Raw genomic sequence first — 17,367 nt, 5'->3', positions numbered from 1 at the left:
TGGTGCACTCCGTGCGGGGCTGAGTCTGGGCGGCCAAGCAACCGCTGGAGGAGCCCTGCACTAACCCTTCCCTTCCCTCGCACAGAGTTCTTCCTGCTGGAGCCCTTGGAAGTGTGCAAGCCACCGGCCCCTAAGCCCTCCCAAAGGACTCCTGGGGCCTAGGTGCAAGGCAAGGCAGGAGCGGAGCTGAGGCCAGGAAGGCGCAAGTGGCGTCTCCCAGCCTCGCGCTGCCTGCTTCTTCCGGGCAGGAAGCCTAGCAGCGAGGCAAGTCTGGGCAAGGCTCGCCCAGGGCAGAGCAGCCTCGCGCCAGCAACTCTGCCAGATCGGGCCTCTGAGCAGAGCTGGAGCTCTGCCGACCTGAAGGCGCACTTGGCTCCAGCCAAGTAGGTCTTGAGCCAAACGAGGCTGGGCTGCCTCTTCTTCCCTCGAGTTGGATCACCACCCCGCCAGCTGTTCACTCGGCTTCCAGGTGGGGGCGCTCTGCGCCTCCTGCAGGTCTTGGCTCAGGGGCTGCTTGCCCCGAGCTCGGGCTGTGGGCGGGAGCCCAGGCACTCAGGGGCAGGCCCCAACCAGCTGCACACGTCTCTGCTGGGGAGGAGAGCGCTAGGGAAGCTACGTGTGTGAGGCAGCTGCTGGGCGCCCAGGGAGTCAGCCTCCGGGTGTGGGGTGCTGCAGACAAGAGCCACGGGCCCTGGGAGGCTGGTGCACTCCGTGCGGCGCTGAGTCTGGGCGGCCAAGCAACCGCGGGAGGTGCCCTGCACTTGCCTTTCCTTCCCTCTCACAGAGCTCTCCCTGCTGGAACCCTTTGCAGTGTGCAAGCCACTGGCCCCTAAGCCCTCCCTAAGGACCTGGCGCCTAGGTGCAAAGGCAAGGCAGGAGCAGAGCTGAGGCCAGGTAGGGGCCAATGGCGACTCCCAGCCTCGCGCAGCCTGCTTCTTCCGGGCAGGAAGCCTATCAGCGAGGCAAGTCTGGGCAAGGCTCGCCCAGGGCAGAGCAGCCTCGCGCCAGCAACTCTGCCAGATCGGGCCTCTGAGCAGAGCTGGAGCTCTGCCGTCCTGGAGGCACAGTCGGCTCCAGCCAAGTAGGGCTTGAGCCAAACGAGGCTGGGCTGCCTCTTCTTCCCTCGAGGAGGCTGGCCTCCCCGCCAGCTTTTCACTCGGCTTCCAGGTGGGGGCGCTCAGCGACTCGTGCAGGTCTTGGCTCAGGGGCTGTTTGCCCTGATCTGGGGCTGTGGGCGGGAGCCCAGGCACGCAGGGGCAGGCCCCAACCAGCTGCACACGTCTCTGCTGGGGAGGAGAGCGCTAGGGAAGCTACGTGTGTGAGGCAGCTGCTGGGCGCCCAGGGGGTCAGCCTCCGGGTGTGCGGGGTTGCAGACCCCAGCCAGGGGACCTGGGAGCCTGGTGCACTCCGTGCGGCACTGAGTCTGGGCGGCCAAGCAACCGCTGGAGGAGCCCTGCACTGCCCTTCTCTTCACTCGCACAGAGCTCTTCCTGCTTGAGCCCTTGGCAGTGTGCAAGCCACCGGCCCCTAAGCCCTCCAAAGGACACCTGGGGCCTAGGTGCAAAGGCAAGGCAGGAGCGGAGCTGAGGCCAAAAAGGCGCCAGTGGCGTCTCCCAGCCTCGCGCAGCCTGCTTCTTCCGGGCAGGAAGCCTAGCAGCGAGGAAAGTCTGGGCAAGGCTCGCCCAGGGCAGAGCAGCCTCGCGCCAGCAACTCTGCCAGATCGGGCCTCTGAGCAGAGCTGGAGCTCTGCCGTCCTGGAGGCGCACTCGGCTCCAGCCAAGTAGGCATTGAGCCAAAGGAGGCTCGGCTGCCTCTTCTTCCCTCGAGGAGGCTCGCCTCCGGGCCAGTTTTTCACTCGGCTACCAGATGGGGGCGCTCAGCGACTGGTGCAGGTCTTGGCTCAGGGGCTGCTTGCCCTGAGGTGGGGCTGTGGGCGGGAGCCCAGGCACGCAGGTGCAGGCCCCAACCAGCTGCACACGTCTATGCTGGGGAGGAGAGCGCTAGGGAAGCTACGTGTGTGAGGCAGCTGCTGGGCGCCCAGGAAGTCAGCCTCCGGGTGTGCGGGGCTGCAGACAAGAGCCACGGGCCCTGGGAGGCTGGTGCACTCCGTTCGGCGCTGAGTCCGGGCGGCCAAGCAACCGCTGGAGTTGCCCTGCACTTGCCTTTCCTTCCCTCTCACAGAACTCTCCCTGCTGGAACACTTGGCAGTGTGCAAACCACCGGCCCCTAAGCCCTCCCTAAGGACGCCTGGGGCCTAGGTGCAAAGGCAAGGCAGGAGCAGAGCTGAGGCCAGGAAGGGGCCAATGGCGTCTCCCAGCCTCGCGCAGCCTGCTTCTTCAGGGAAGGAAGCCTAGCAGCGTGGCAAGTCTGGGCAAGGCTCGCCCAGGGCAGAGCAGCCTCGCGCCAGCAACTCTGCCAGATCGGGCCTCTGAGCAGAGCTGGAGCTCTGCCGTCCTGGAGGCGCACTCGGCTCCAGCCAAGTAGGGCTTGAGCCAAACGAGGCTGGGCTGCCTCTTCTTCCCTCGAGGAGGCTGGCCTCCCCGCCAGCTCTTCACTCGGCTTCTAGGTGGGGGAGCTCTGCGCCTCCTGCAGGTCTTGGCTCAGGGGCTGCTTGCCCTGAGCTGGGGCTGTGAGCGGGAGCCCCGGCACGCAGGGAAGGCCCCAACCAGCTGCACACGTCTCTGCTGGGGAGGAGAGCGCTAGGGAAGCTACGTGTGTGAGGAAGCTGCTGGGCGCCCAGGGAGTCAGCCTCCGGGTGTGCGGGACTGCAGACCCCAGCCAGGGGCCCTGGGAGCCTGGTGCACTCCGTTTGGCGCTGAGTCTGGGCGGCCAAGCAACCGCTGAAGGAGCCCTGCACTAGCCCTTCCTTTCCCTGGCACAGAGCTCTTCCTCCTGGAGCCCTTGGCAGTGTGCAAGACACCGGCCCCTAAGCCCTTCCAAAGGCAGCCATGGGCCTAGGTTCAAAGGCAAGGCAGGAGCGGAGCTGCGGCCAGGAAGGCGCCAGTGGCGAATCCCAGCCTCGCGCAGCCTGCTCCTTCCAGGGCAGGAAGCCTAGCAGCGAGGCAAATCTGGGCAAGGCTTGCCCAGGGCAGAGCAGCCTCGCGCCAGCAACTCTGCGAGATCGGGCCTCTGAGCATAGCTGGATCTCTGCCGACCTGGAGGCGCACTCGGCTCCAGCCAAGTAGGGCTTGAGCCAAACGAGGCTGGGCTACCTCTTCTTCCCTCGAGGGGGCTGGCCTCCCAGCCAGCTGTTCACACGGCTTCCAGGTGGGGGCGCTCAGCGACTGGTGCAGGTCTTGGCTTAGGGGCTGCTTGCCCTTAGCTGGGGCTGTGGGCAGGAGCCCAGGCACGCAGGGGCAGGCCCCAACCAGCTGCACACGTCTCTGCTGGGGAGGAGAGCGCTAGGGAAGCTACGTGTGTGAGGCAGCTGCTGGGCATCCAGGGAGTCAGCCTCCGGGTGGGCGATGCTGCAGACCCCAGCCAGGGGCCTGGGAGCCTGGTGCACTCCTTGCGGGGCTGAGTCTGGGCGGCCAAGCAACCGCTGGAGGAGCCCTGCACTATCCCTTCCCTTACCTCGCACAGAGTTCTTCCTGCTGGAGCCCTTGGCAGTGTGCAAGCCACCGGCCCCTAAGCCCTCCCAAAGGACGCCTGGGGCCTAGGTGCAAAGCCGAGGGGGGAGCGGAGCTGAGGACAGGAAGGCGCCAGTGGCGACTCCCAGCCTCGCGCAGCCTGCTCCTTCCTGGGCAGGAAGCCTAGCAGAGAGGCAAGTCTGGGCAAGGCTCGCCCAGGGCAGAGCAGCCTCGCGCCAGCAACTCTGCCAGATCGGGCCTCTGAGCAGAGCTGGAGCTCTGCCGTCCTGGAGGCGCACTCGGCTCCAGCCAAGTAGGCCTTGAGCCAAACGAGGCTGGGCTGCCTCTTCTTCCCTCGAGGAGGCTCGCCTCCCCGCCAGCTCTTCACTCGGCTTCCCGGTGGGGGCGCTCAGCTACTCATGCAGGTCTTGGCTCAGGGGCTGCTTGCCCTGAGCTGGGGCTGTGGGCGGGAGCCCAGGCACCCAGGGGCAGGCCCCCACCAGCTGCACACGTCTCTGCTGGGGAGGAGAGCGCTAGGGAAGCTACGTGTGTGAGGCAGCTGCTGGGCGCCCAGGGAGTCAGCCTCCGGGAGTGCGGGGCTGCAGACAAGAGCCTCGGGCCAAGGGAGGCTGGTGCACTCCGTTCGGCGCTGAGTCTGGGCGGCCAAGCAACCGCTGGAGGAGCCCTGCACTTGCCTTTCCTTCCCTCTCACAGAACTCTCCCTGCTGGAACCCTTGGCAGTGTGCAAGCCACCGGCCCCTAAGCCCTCCCTAAGGACGCCTGGGGCCTAGGTGCAAAGGCAAAGCAGGAGCAGAGCTGAGGCCAGGAAGGGGCCAATGGCGTCTCCCAGCCTCGCGCAGCCTGCTTCTTCCGGGCAGGAAGCCTAGCAGCGAGGCAAGTCTGGGCAAGGATCGCCCAGGGCAGAGCAGCCTCGCGCCAGCAACTCTGCCAGATCGGGCCTCTGAGCAGAGCTGGAGCTCTGCCGTCCTGGAGGCGCACTCGGCTGCAGCCAAGTAGGGCTTGAGCCAAACGAGGCTGGGCTGCCTCTTCTTCCCTCGAGGAGGCTCGACTCCCCGCCAGCTGTTCACTCGGCTTCCAGGTGGGGGCGCTCTGCGCCTCCTGCAGGTCTTGGCTCAGGGGCTGCTTGCCCTGAGCTTGGGCTGTGGGCGGGAGCACAGGCACTCAGGGGCAGGCCCCAACCAGCTGCACACCACTCTGCTGGGGAGGAGAGTGCTAGGGAAGCTACGTGAGGCAGCTGCTGGGCGCCCAGGGAGTCAGCCTCTGGGTGTGCGGGGCTGCAGACCCCAGCCAGGGGCCCTGGGAGCCTGGTGCACTCCGTTTGGCGCTGAGTCTGGGCGGCCAAGCAACCGCTGAAGGAGCCCTGCACTATCTCTTCCTTTCCCGGGCACAGAGCTCTTCCTGCTGGAGCCCTTGGCAGTGTGCAAGACACCGGCCCCTAAGCCCTTCCAAAGGAATCCAGGGGACTAGGTTCAAAGGCGAGGCAGGAGCGCAGCTGCGGCCAGGAAGCCGCCAGTGGCGAATCCCAGCCTCGCGCAGCCGGCTCCTTCCTGGGCAGGAAGCCTAGCAGCGAGGCAAGTCTGGGCATGGCTTGCCCAGGGCAGTGCAGCCTCGCGCCAGCAACTCTGCCAGATCGGGCCTCTGAGCAGAGCTGGAGCTCTGCCGACCTGGAGGCGCACTCGGCTCCAGCCAAGTAGGGCTTGAGCCAAACGAGCCTGGGCTACCTCTTCTTCGCTCGTGGGGGCTCGCCTCCCTGCCAGCTGTTCACTCGGCTTCCAGGTGGGGGCGCTCTGCGCGTCCTGCAGGTCCTGGCTCAGGGGCTGCTTGCCCTGAGCTGGGGCTGTGGGCGGGAGCCCAGACACGCAGGGCCAGGCCCCAACCAGCTGCACACGTCTCTGCTGGGGAGGAGAGCGCTAGGGAAGCTACGTGTGTGAGGCGCTCAGCGACTGGTGCAGGTCTTTGCTCAGGGGCTGCTTGTCCTGATCTGGGGCTGTGGGCGGGACCCCGGCAGGCTGGGCCAGGCCCCAACCAGCTGCACACGTCTCTGCTGGGGAGGAGAGCGCTAGGGAAGCTACGTGTGTGAGGCAGCTGCTGGGCGCCCAGGGAGTCAGCCTCCGGGTGTGCGGGGCTGCAGACCCCAGGCAGGGGCCCTGGGAGCCTGTTGCACTCCGTGCAGCACTGAGTCTGTGCGGCCAAGCAACCTCTGGCGGAGCCCTGCACTAGCCCTTCCTTTCCCTGGCACAGAGTTCTTCCTGCTGAAGCCCTTGGCAGTGTGCAAGCCACCGGCCCGTAAGCCCTCCCAAAGGACGCCTGGGGCCTAGGTGCAAAGGCAAGGAGCGAGGGGACCTGAGGCCAGGAAGGCACCAGTGGCGTCTCCCAGCCTCGCGCAGCCTGCTACTTCCAGGCAGGAAGCCTAGCAGCGAGGAAAGTCTGGGCAAGGCTCGCCCAGGGCAGAGCAGCCTCGCGCCAGCAACTCTGCCAGATGGGGCCTCTGAGCAGAGCTGGAGCTCTGCCGTCCTGGAGGCGCACTCGGCTCCAGCCAAGTAGGGCTTGAGCCAAACGAGGCTGGGCTGCCTCTTCTTCCCTCGAGGAGGCTCGCCTCCCCACCAGCTGTTCACTCGGCTTCCAGGTGGAGGCGCTCTGCGCGTCCTGCAGGTCCTGGCTCAGGGGCTGCTTGCCCTGAGTTGGGGCTGTGGGCGGGAGCCCAGACACGCAGGGCCAGGCCCCAACCAGCTGCACACGTCTCTGCTGGGGAGGAGAGCGCTAGGGAAGCTACGTGTGTGAGGAAGCTGCTGGGCGCCCAGTGAGTCAGCCTCCGGGTGTACGGGGCTGCAGACCTCAGCCAGGGGCCATGGGAGCCTGGTGCACTCCGTGCGGCGCTGAGTCTGGGCGGCCAAGCAACCGCTGGAGGAGCCCTGCACTGCCCTTCTCTTCCCTCGCACAGAGCTCTTCCTGCTTGAGCCCTTGGCAGTGTGCAAGCCACCGGCCCCTAAGCCCTCCAAAGGACGCCTTGGGCCTAGGTGCAAAGGCAAGGCAGGAGAGGAGCTGCGGCCAGAAAGGCGCCAGTGGCATCTCCCAGCCTCGCGCAGCCTGCTTCTTCCGGGCAGGAAGCCTAGCAGCGAGGCTAGTCTGGGAAAGGCTCGCCCAGGGCAGAGCAGCCTCGCGCCAGCAACTCTGCCTTATCGGGCCTCTGAGCAGAGCTGGAGCTCTGCCATCCTGGAGGCGCACTCGGCTCCAGCCAAGTAGGGCTTGAGCCAAACGAGGCTGGGCTGCCTCTTCTTCCCTCGAGGGGGCTCGCCTCCCCGCCAGCTGTTCATTCGGCTTCCAGGTGGGGAGGCTCAGCGACTCATGCAGGTCGTCGCTCAGGGGCTGCTTGCCCTGAGCTGGGGCTGTGGGCGGGAGCCCAGACACGCAGGGGCAGGCCCCTACCAGCTGCACACGTCTCTGCTGGGGAGGAGAGCGCTAGGGAAGCTACGTGTGTGAGGCAGCTGCTGGGCGCCCAGGGAGTCAGCCTCCGGTTGTGCGGGGCTGCAGACCCCAGCCAGGGGCCTTGGGAGCCTGGTGCACTCCGTGCGGGGCTGAGTCTGGGCAGCCAAGCAACCGCTGGAGGTGCCCTGCACTAGCACTTCCTTTCCCTGGCATAGAGCTCTTCCTCCTGGAGCCCTTGGCAGTGTGCAAGACACGGGCCCCTAAGCCCTTCCAAAGGAAGCCAGGGGCCTAGGTTCAAATGCAAGGCAGGAGCGGAGCTGCAGCCAGGAAGGCGCCAGTGGCGTGTCCCAGCCTCGCGCAGCAGGCTCCTTCCGGGCACGAAGCCTAGCAGCGAGGCACGTCTGGGCAAGGCTCGCCCAGGGCAGAGCAGCCTCGCGCCAGCAACTCTGCCAGATCGGGCCTCTGAGCCGAGCTGGAGCTCTGCCGTCCTGGAGGCGCACTTGGCTGCAGCCAAGTAGGGCTTGAGCCAAACGAGGCTGGGCTGCCTCTTCTTCCCTCCAGGAGGCTCGCCTCCCCGCCAGCTATTCACTCGGCTTCCAGGAGGAGGCGCTCTGCGCGTCCTGCAGGTCCTGGCTCAGGGGCTGCTTGCCCTGAGCTGGGGCTGTGGGCGGGAGCCCAGGCACTCAGGGGCAGGCCCCAACCAGGTGCACACGTCTCTGCTGGGGAGGAGAGCGCTAGGGAAGCTACGTGTGTGAGGCAGCTGCTCGGCGCCCAGGGAGTCAGCCTCCGTGTGTGCGGGGCTGCAGACCCCAACCAGGGGCCCTCGGAGTCTGGTGCACTCCGTGCGGCGCTGAGTCTGGGCGACCAAGCAACCGCTGGAGGTGCCCTGCACTAGCCCTTCCTTTCCCTGGCACAGAGCTCTTCCTCCTGGAGCCCTTGGCAGTGTGCAAGACACCGGCCCCTAAGCCCTTCCAAAGGAAGCCAGGGGCCTAGGTTCAAAGGCAAGGCAGGAGCGGAGCTGCGGCCAGGAAGGCGCCAGTGGCGTTTCCCAGCCTCGCACAGCCGGCTCCTTCCTGGGCAGGAAGCCTAGAAGCGAGGCAAGTCTGGGCAAGGCTTGGGCAGGGCAGAGCAGCCTCACGCCAGCAACTCTGCCAGATCGGGCCTCTGAGCAGAGCTGGAGCTCTGCCGACCTGGAGGCGCACTCGGCTCCAGCCAAGTAGGGCTTGAGCCAAAGAGGCTGGGCTGCCTCTTCTTCCCTCGAGGAGGCTCGCCTCCCCGCCAGCTGTTCACCCGGCTTCCAGGTGGGGGCGCTCTGGGCCTCCTACAATTCCTGGCTCAGGGGCTCCTTACCCTGAGCTGGGGCTGTGGACGGGAGCCCAGGCACGCAGGGGCAGGCCCCAACCAGCTGCACAGGTCTTTGCTGGGGAGGAGAGCGCTAGGGAAGCTACGTGTGTGAGGCAGCTTCTTGGCGCCCATGGAGTCAGCCTCCGGGTGTGCGGGGCTGCAGACCCCAGCCAGGGGCCCTGGGAGGCTGGTGCACTCCGTTCGGCACTGAGTCTGGGCGGCCAAGCAACCGCTGGAGGTGCCCTGCACTTGCCTTTCCTTCCCTCTCACAGAGCTCTCCCTGCTGGAACCCTTGGCAGTGTGCAAGCCACCGGCTCCTAAGCCCTCCCTAAGGACACCTGGGGCCTAGGTGCAAAGGCAAGGCAGGAGCGGAAATGAGGCCAGGAAGGCGCCAGTGGCGTATCCAAGCCTCGCGCAGCCTGCTCCTTCCGGGCAGGAAGCCTAGCAGCGAGGCAAGTGTGGGCAAGGCTCGCCCAGGGCAGAGCAGCCTCGCGCCAGCAACTCTGCCAGATCGGGCCTCTGAGCAGACCTGGAGCTCTGCCGTCCTGGAGGCGCACTCGGATCCAGCCAAGTAGGGCTTGAGCCAAAGGAGGCTGGGCTGCCTCTTCTTCCCTCGAGGGGGCTCGCCTCCCCGCGAGCTGTTCACTCGGCTTCCAGGTGGGGGCGCTCAGCGACTCGTGCAGGTCTTGGCTCAGGGGCTGCTTGCCCTGAGCTGGGGCTGTGGGCGGGAGCCCAGGCACGCAGGGGCAGGCCCCAACCAGCTGCACACGTCTCTGCTGGAGAGGAGAGCGCTAGGGAAGCTACGTGTGTGAGGCAGCTGCTGGGCGCCCAGGGAGTCAGCCTCCGGGTGTGCAGGGTTGCAGACCCCAGCCAGGGGCCCTGGGAGCCTGGTGCACTCCGTGGGGCAATGAGTCTGGGCGGCCAAGCAACCGCTGGAGGAGCCCTGCTCTAGCCCTTCCTTTCCCTGGCACAGAGCTCTTCCTGCTGAGGCCCTTGGCAGTGTGCAAGCCACCGGCCCCTAAGCCCTCCCAAAGGACGCCTGGGGCCTAGGTGCAAAGGCAACGCAAGAGCAGAGATGAGGCCAGGAAGGGGCCAATGGCGTCTCCCAGCCTCGCGCAGCCGGCTCCTTCCTGGGCAGGAAGCCTAGCAGCGAGGCAAGTCTGGACAAGGCTCGCCCAGGGCAGAGCAGCCTCGCGCCAGCAACTCTGCTTGATCGGGCCTCTGAGCAGAGTTGGAGCTCTGCCGTCCTGGATGCGCACTTGGCTCCAGCCAAATAGGGCTTGAACCAAACTAGGCTGGGCTGCCTCTTCTTCCCTCGAAGGGGCTCGGCTCCACCGCCAGCTGTTCACTCGGCTTCCAGGTGGGGGCGCTCAGCGACTCATGCAGGTCTTCTCTCAGAGGCTGCTTGCCCTGAGCTGGGGCTGTGGGTGGGAGCCCAGGCACCCAGGGGCAGGCCCCCACCAGCTGCACACGTCTCTGCTGGGGAGGAGAGCGCTAGGGAAGCTACGTGTGTGAGGCAGCTGCTGGGCGCCCAGGGAGACAGCCTTCGGGTGTGCGGGGCTGCAGACCCCAGGCAGGGGCCCTGGGAGCCTGTTGCACTCCGTGCAGCACTGAGTCTGTGCGGCCAAGCAACCTCTGGCGGAGCCCTGTACTAGCCCTTCCTTTCCCTGGCACAGAGTTCTTCCTGCTGAAGCCCTTGGCAGTGTGCAAGCCACCGGCCCGTAAGCCCTCCCAAAGGACGCCTGGGGCCTAGGTGCAAAGGCAAGGAGCGAGGGGAGCTGAGGCCAGGAAGGCACCAGTGGCGTCTCCCAGGCTCGCGCAGCCTGCTCCTTCCTGGGCAGGAGGACCAGCAGCGAGTCAAGTCTGGGCAAGGCTCGCCCAGGGCAGAGCAGCCTCGCGCCAGCAATTCTGCCATATCGGGCCTCTGAGCAGAGCTGGAGCTCTGCCGTCCTGGAGGCACACTCGGCTTCAGCCAAGTAGGGCTTGAGCCAAAGGAGGCTGGGCGGCCTCTTCTTCCCTCGAGGAGGCTCGCCTCCCCGCCAGCTGTTCATTCGGCTTCCAGGTGGGGAGGCTCAGCGACTCATGCAGGTCTTCGCTCAGGGGCTGCTTGCCCTGAGGTGGGGCTGTGGGCGGGAGCCCAGGCACGCAGGGGCAGGCCCCAACCAGCTGCACAGGTCTTTGCTGGGGAGGAGAGCGCTAGGGAAGCTACGTGTGTGAGGCAGCTGCTGGGCGCCCAGGGAGTCAGCCTCCGGGTGTGCGGGGCTGCAGACCCCAGCCAGGGGCCCTGGGAGCCTGGTGCACTCCGTTTGGCGCTGAGTCTGGGCGGCCAAGCAACTGCTGGAGGTGCCCTGCACTAGCCCTTCCTTTCCCTGGCACAGAGCTCTTCCTCCTGGAGCCCTTGGCAGTGTGCAAGCCACCAGCCCCTAAGCCCTCCCAAAGGACGCCTGGGGCCTAGGTGCAAAGGCATGGCAAGAACAGAGATGAGGCCAGGAAGGGGCCAATGGCGTCTCCCAGCCTCGCGCAGCCTGCTTCTTCCGGGCAGGAAGCCTAGCAGCGAGGCATGTCTGGGCAAGGCTCGCCCAGGGCAGAGCAGCCTCGCGCCAGCAACTCTGCTTGATCGGGCCTCTGAGCAGAGCTGGAGCTCTGCCGTCCTGGAGGCGCACTCGGCTCCAGCCAAGTAGGGCTTGAGCCAAACGAGGCTGGGCTGCCTCTTCTTCCCTCGAAGGGGCTCGGCTCCCCGCCAGCTGTTCACTCGGCTTCCAGGTGGGGGCGCTCAGCGACTCATGCAGGTCTTCGCTCAGGGGCTGCTTGCCCTGAGCTGGGGCTGTGGGCTGGGGCCCAGGCACCCAGGGGCAGGCCCCCACCAGCTGCACACGTCTCTGCTGGGGAGGAGAGCGCTAGGGAAGCTACGTGTGTGAGGCAGCTGCTGGGCGCCCAGGGAGTCAGCCTCCCAGTGTGCGGGGCCTCAGACCCCAGCCAGGGGCCCTGGGAGCCTGGTGCACTCCGTGGGGCGCTGAGTCTGGGCGGCCAAGCAACCGCTGGAGGAGCCCTGCACTGCCCTTCTCTTCCCTCGCACAGAGCTCTTCCTGCTTGAGCCCTTGGCAGTGTGCAAGCCACCGGCCCCTAAGCCCTCCAAAGGACGCCTGGGGCCTAGGTGCAAAGGGGAGGGGGGAGCCGAGCTGAGGTCAGGCAGTCGCCAGTGGCGACTCCCAGCCTCGCGCAGCCTGCTCCTTCCTGGGCAGGAGGACCAGCAGCGAGTCAAGTCTGGGCAAGGCTCGCCCAGGGCAGAGCAGCCTCGCGCCAGCAATTCTGCCATATCGGGCCTCTGAGCAGAGCTGGAGCTCTGCCGTCCTGGAGGCACACTCGGCTTCAGCCAAGTAGGGCTTGAGCCAAAGGAGGCTGGGCGGCCTCTTCTCCCCTCGAGGAGGCTCGCCTCCCCGCCAGCTGTTCACTCGGCTTCCAGGTGGGGGCGCTCTGCGCGTCCTGCAGGTCCTGGCTCAGGGGCTGCTTGCCCTGAGCTGGGGCTGTGGGCGGGAGCCCATACACGCAGGGCCAGGCCCCAACCAGCTGCACACGTCTCTGCTGGGGAGGAGAGCACTAGGGAAGCTACGTGTGTGAGGCAGCTGCTGGGCGCCCAGGGAGTCAGCCTCCCGGTGTGCGGGGCTGCAGACCCCAGCCAGGGGCCCTGGGAGCCTGGTGCACTCCGTGCGGCGCTGAGTCTGGGCGGCCAAGCAACCGCTGGAGGAGCCCTGCACTGCCCTTCTCTTCCCTCGCACAGAGCTCTTCCTGCTTGAGCCCTTGGCAGTGTGCAAGCCACCGGCCCCTAAGCCCTCCAAAGGACGCCTGGGGCCTAGGTGCAAAGGCAAGGCAGGAGCGGAGCTGAGGCCAGAAAGGCGCCAGTGGCGTCTCCCAGCCTCGCGCAGCCTGCTTCTTCCGGGCAGGAAGCCTAGCAGCGAGGCTAGTCTGGGAAAGGCTCGCCCAGGGCAGAGCAGCCTCGCGCCAGCAACTCTGCCTTATCGGGCCTCTGAGCAGAGCTGGAGCTCTGCCATCCTGGAGGCGCACTCGGCTCCAGCCAAGTAGGGCTTGAGCCAAACGAGGCTGGGCTGCCTCTTCTTCCCTCGAGGGGGCTCGCCTCCCCGCCAGCTGTTCATTCGGCTTCCAGGTGGGGAGGCTCAGCGACTCATGCAGGTCTTCGCTCAGGGGCTGCTTGCCCTGAGGTGGGGCTGTGGGCGGGAGCCCAGGCACGCAGGGCCAGGCCCCAACCAGCTGCACACGTCTCTGCTGGGGAGGAGTGCGCAAGGGAAGCTACGTGTGTGAGGCAGCTGCTGGGCGCCCAGGGAGTCAGCCTCCGGGTGTGCGGGGCTGCAGACCCCAGCCAGGGGCCCTGGGAGCCTGGTGCACTCCGTTTGGCGCTGAGTCTGGGCGGCCAAGCAACTGCTGGAGGTGCCCTGCACTAGCCCTTCCTTTCCCTGGCACAGAGCTCTTCCTCCTGGAGCCCTTGGCAGTGTGCAAGCCACCGGCCCCTAAGCCCTCCCAAAGGACGCCTGGGGCCTAGGTGCAAAGGCATGGTAAGAGCAGAGATGAGACCAGGAAGGGGCCAATGGCGTCTCCCAGCCTCGAGCAGCCTGCTTCTTCCGGGCAGGAAGCCTAGCAGCGAGGCAAGTCTGGGCAAGGCTCGCCCAGGGCAGAGCAGCTTCGCGCCAGCAACTCTGCTTGATCGGGCCTCTGAGCAGAGCTGGAGCTCTGCCGTCCTGGAGGCGCACTCGGCTCCAGCCAAGTAGGGCTTGAGCCAAACGAGGCTGGGCTGCCTCTTCTTCCCTCGAAGGGGCTCGGCTCCCCGCCAGCTGTTCACTCGGCTTCCAGGTGGGGGCGCTCAGCGACTCATGCAGGTCTTCGCTCAGGGGCTGCTTGCCCTGAGCTGGGGCTGTGGGCCGGGGCCCAGGCACCCAGGGGCAGGCCCCCACCAGCTGCACACGTCTCTGCTGGGGAGGAGAGCGCTAGGGAAGCTACTTGTGTGAGGCAGCTGCTGGGCGCCCAGGGAGTCAGCCTCTGGGTGTGCGGGGCTGCAGACCCCAGCCAGGGGCCCTGGGAGCCTTTTGCACTCCGTGCGGCGCTGAGTCTGGGCGGCCAAGCAACCGCTGGAGGAGCCCTGCTCTAGCCCTTCCTTTCCCTGGCACAGAGCTCTTCCTGCTGTAGCCCTTGGCAGTGTGCAAGCCACGGCCCCTAAGCCCTCCCAAAGGACGCCTGGGGCCTAGGTGCAAAGGCAAGGCAGGAGCGGAGCTGCGGCCAGGAAGGCGCCAGTGGCGTTTCCCAGCCTCGCGCAGCCGGCTCCTTCCTGGGCAGGAAGCCTAGAAGCGAGGCAAGTCTGGGTCAGGCTCGCCCAGGGCAGAGCAGCCTCGCGCCAGCAACTCTGCCAGATCGGGCCTCTGAGCAGAGATGGAGCTCTGCCGACCTGGAGGAGCACGCGGCTCCAGCCAAGTAGGGCTTGAGCCAAACGAGGCTGGGCTGCCTCTTCTTCCCTCGAGGAGGCTCGCCTCCCCGCCAGCTGTTCACCCGGCTTCCAGGTGGGGGCGCTCTGGGCCTCCTACAATTCATGGCTCAGGGTCTCCTTACCCTGAGCTGGGGCTGTGGACGGGAGCCCAGGCACGCAGGGGCAGGCCCCAACCAGCTGCACAGGTCTTTGCTGGGGAGGAGAGCGCTAGGGAAGCTACGTGTGTGAGGCAGCTGCTGGGCGCCCAGGGAGTCAGCCTCCGGGTGTGCGGGGCTGCAGACCCCAGCCAGGGGCCCTGGGAGCCTGGTGCACTCCGTTTGGCGCTGAGTCTGGGCGGCCAAGCAACTGCTGGAGGTGCCCTGCACTAGCCCTTCCTTTCCCTGGCACAGAGCTCTTCCTCCTGGAGCCCTTGGCAGTGTGCAAGCCACCGGCCCCTAAGCCCTCCCAAAGGACGCCTGGGGCCTAGGTGCAAAGGCATGGCAAGAGCAGAGATGAGGCCAGGAAGGGGCCAATGGCGTCTCCCAGCCTCGCGCAGCCTGCTTCTTCCGGGCAGGAAGCCTAGCAGCGAGGCATGTCTGGGCAAGGCTCGCCCAGGGCAGAGCAGCCTCGCGCCAGCAACTCTGCTTGATCGGGCCTCTGAGCAGAGCTGGAGCTCTGCCGTCCTGGAGGCGCACTCGGCTCCAGCCAAGTAGGGCTTGAGCCAAACGAGGCTGGGCTGCCTCTTCTTCCCTCGAAGGGGCTCGGCTCCCCGCCAGCTGTTCACTCGGCTTCCAGGTGGGGGCGCTCAGCGACTCATGCAGGTCTTCGCTCAGGGGCTGCTTGCCCTGAGCTGGGGCTGTGGGCCGGGGCCCAGGCACCCAGGGGCAGGCCCCCACCAGCTGCACACGTCTCTGCTGGGGAGGAGAGCGCTAGGGAAGCTACGTGTGTGAGGCAGCTGCTGGGCGCCCAGGGAGTCAGCCTCCCAGTGTGCGGGGCCTCAGACCCCAGCCAGGGGCCCTGGGAGCCTGGTGCACTCCGTGGGGCGCTGAGTCTGGGCGGCCAAGCAACCGCTGGAGGAGCCCTGCACTGCCCTTCTCTTCCCTCGCACAGAGCTCTTCCTGCTTGAGCCCTTGGCAGTGTGCAAGCCACCGGCCCCTAAGCCCTCCAAAGGACGCCTGGGGCCTAGGTGCAAAGGGGAGGGGGGAGCCGAGCTGAGGTCAGGCAGTCGCCAGTGGCGACTCCCAGCCTCGCGCAGCCTGCTCCTTCCTGGGCAGGAGGACCAGCAGCGAGTCAAGTCTGGGCAAGGCTCGCCCAGGGCAGAGCAGCCTCGCGCCAGCAATTCTGCCATATCGGGCCTCTGAGCAGAGCTGGAGCTCTGCCGTCCTGGAGGCACACTCGGCTTCAGCCAAGTAGGGCTTGAGCCAAAGGAGGCTGGGCGGCCTCTTCTCCCCTCGAGGAGGCTCGCCTCCCCGCCAGCTGTTCACTCGGCTTCCAGGTGGGGGCGCTCTGCGCGTCCTGCAGGTCCTGGCTCAGGGGCTGCTTGCCCTGAGCTGGGGCTGTGGGCGGGAGCCCATACACGCAGGGCCAGGCCCCAACCAGCTGCACACGTCTCTGCTGGGGAGGAGAGCACTAGGGAAGCTACGTGTGTGAGGCAGCTGCTGGGCGCCCAGGGAGTCAGCCTCCCGGTGTGCGGGGCTGCAGACCCCAGCCAGGGGCCCTGGGAGCCTGGTGCACTCCGTGCGGCGCTGAGTCTGGGCGGCCAAGCAACCGCTGGAGGAGCCCTGCACTGCCCTTCTCTTCCCTCGCACAGAGCTCTTCCTGCTTGAGCCCTTGGCAGTGTGCAAGCCACCGGCCCCTAAGCCCTCCAAAGGACGCCTGGGGCCTAGGTGCAAAGGCAAGGCAGGAGCGGAGCTGAGGCCAGAAAGGCGCCAGTGGCGTCTCCCAGCCTCGCGCAGCCTGCTTCTTCCGGGCAGGAAGCCTAGCAGCGAGGCTAGTCTGGGAAAGGCTCGCCCAGGGCAGAGCAGCCTCGCGCCAGCAACTCTGCCTTATCGGGCCTCTGAGCAGAGCTGGAGCTCTGCCATCCTGGAGGCGCACTCGGCTCCAGCCAAGTAGGGCTTGAGCCAAACGAGGCTGGGCTGCCTCTTCTTCCCTCGAGGGGGCTCGCCTCCCCGCCAGCTGTTCATTCGGCTTCCAGGTGGGGAGGCTCAGCGACTCATGCAGGTCTTCGCTCAGGGGCTGCTTGCCCTGAGGTGGGGCTGTGGGCGGGAGCCCAGGCACGCAGGGCCAGGCCCCAACCAGCTGCACACGTCTCTGCTGGGGAGGAGTGCGCAAGGGAAGCTACGTGTGTGAGGCAGCTGCTGGGCGCCCAGGGAGTCAGCCTCCGGGTGTGCGGGGCTGCAGACCCCAGCCAGGGGCCCTGGGAGCCTGGTGCACTCCGTTTGGCGCTGAGTCTGGGCGGCCAAGCAACTGCTGGAGGTGCCCTGCACTAGCCCTTCCTTTCCCTGGCACAGAGCTCTTCCTCCTGGAGCCCTTGGCAGTGTGCAAGCCACCGGCCCCTAAGCCCTCCCAAAGGACGCCTGGGGCCTAGGTGCAAAGGCATGGTAAGAGCAGAGATGAGACCAGGAAGGGGCCAATGGCGTCTCCCAGCCTCGAGCAGCCTGCTTCTTCCGGGCAGGAAGCCTAGCAGCGAGGCAAGTCTGGGCAAGGCTCGCCCAGGGCAGAGCAGCTTCGCGCCAGCAACTCTGCTTGATCGGGCCTCTGAGCAGAGCTGGAGCTCTGCCGTCCTGGAGGCGCACTCGGCTCCAGCCAAGTAGGGCTTGAGCCAAACGAGGCTGGGCTGCCTCTTCTTCCCTCGAAGGGGCTCGGCTCCCCGCCAGCTGTTCACTCGGCTTCCAGGTGGGGGCGCTCAGCGACTCATGCAGGTCTTCGCTCAGGGGCTGCTTGCCCTGAGCTGGGGCTGTGGGCCGGGGCCCAGGCACCCAGGGGCAGGCCCCCACCAGCTGCACACGTCTCTGCTGGGGAGGAGAGCGCTAGGGAAGCTACTTGTGTGAGGCAGCTGCTGGGCGCCCAGGGAGTCAGCCTCTGGGTGTGCGGGGCTGCAGACCCCAGCCAGGGGCCCTGGGAGCCTTTTGCACTCCGTGCGGCGCTGAGTCTGGGCGGCCAAGCAACCGCTGGAGGAGCCCTGCTCTAGCCCTTCCTTTCCCTGGCACAGAGCTCTTCCTGCTGTAGCCCTTGGCAGTGTGCAAGCCACGGCCCCTAAGCCCTCCCAAAGGACGCCTGGGGCCTAGGTGCAAAGGCAAGGCAGGAGCGGAGCTGCGGCCAGGAAGGCGCCAGTGGCGTTTCCCAGCCTCGCGCAGCCGGCTCCTTCCTGGGCAGGAAGCCTAGAAGCGAGGCAAGTCTGGGTCAGGCTCGCCCAGGGCAGAGCAGCCTCGCGCCAGCAACTCTGCCAGATCGGGCCTCTGAGCAGAGATGGAGCTCTGCCGACCTGGAGGAGCACGCGGCTCCAGCCAAGTAGGGCTTGAGCCAAACGAGGCTGGG

Source organism: Ovis canadensis, chromosome 11 (assembly GCF_042477335.2).
Source record: "Ovis canadensis isolate MfBH-ARS-UI-01 breed Bighorn chromosome 11, ARS-UI_OviCan_v2, whole genome shotgun sequence".
Lineage (NCBI taxonomy): Eukaryota > Metazoa > Chordata > Mammalia > Artiodactyla > Bovidae > Ovis > Ovis canadensis.
This window is presented reverse-complemented; position numbering follows the sequence as displayed.